Here is a 611-nt window from a genome sequence, read left to right on the forward strand (position 1 = left end):
ATGTCATATGGATCCTTCACACGGCCTTCTTGCTTGCTTGTGTGGTAACTTGAAAGTGTATGTCTGACAGACCCAATCTGGGACTTAGCCGATTTTTCTCATCATATTATATGGATCCTGGACTTAGCCGATTTTTAGGTTATTATATATGGATCCTGGACTTAGCCGATTTTTCTCTTCATATAATATGGATCCTGGACTTAGCCGATTATTAGGTTATTATATATGGATCCTGAACTTAGCCGATTTTTCTCTTCATATAATACGGATCCTGGACTTAGCCGATTATTAGGTTATTATATATGGATCCTGGACTTAGCCGATATTTCTCTTCATATGATATGGATCCTGGACTTAGCCGATTTTTCTCTTCAAATAATATGGATCCGGGACTTAGCCAATTTTTCTCTTCATGTGGTAACGTATGCCAATCGCTCACAAGTCATGGGATAAGGGTACTTGTGTTCTTCCATCTTCTAAGTCCCGCACGGGGACATCGTGATCGCCCCAAGTCCGGAATAGCGCCAAGTCAAGCCCCACGGTGGCCGTGCAGGACCTGTTAGCGGCGGCCCCACTGACAGCACTAATCCGGACTTAGAAATTATATCTTT

Source organism: Anopheles ziemanni, assembly GCF_943734765.1.
Source record: "Anopheles ziemanni chromosome X unlocalized genomic scaffold, idAnoZiCoDA_A2_x.2 X_unloc_71, whole genome shotgun sequence".
Lineage (NCBI taxonomy): Eukaryota > Metazoa > Arthropoda > Insecta > Diptera > Culicidae > Anopheles > Anopheles ziemanni.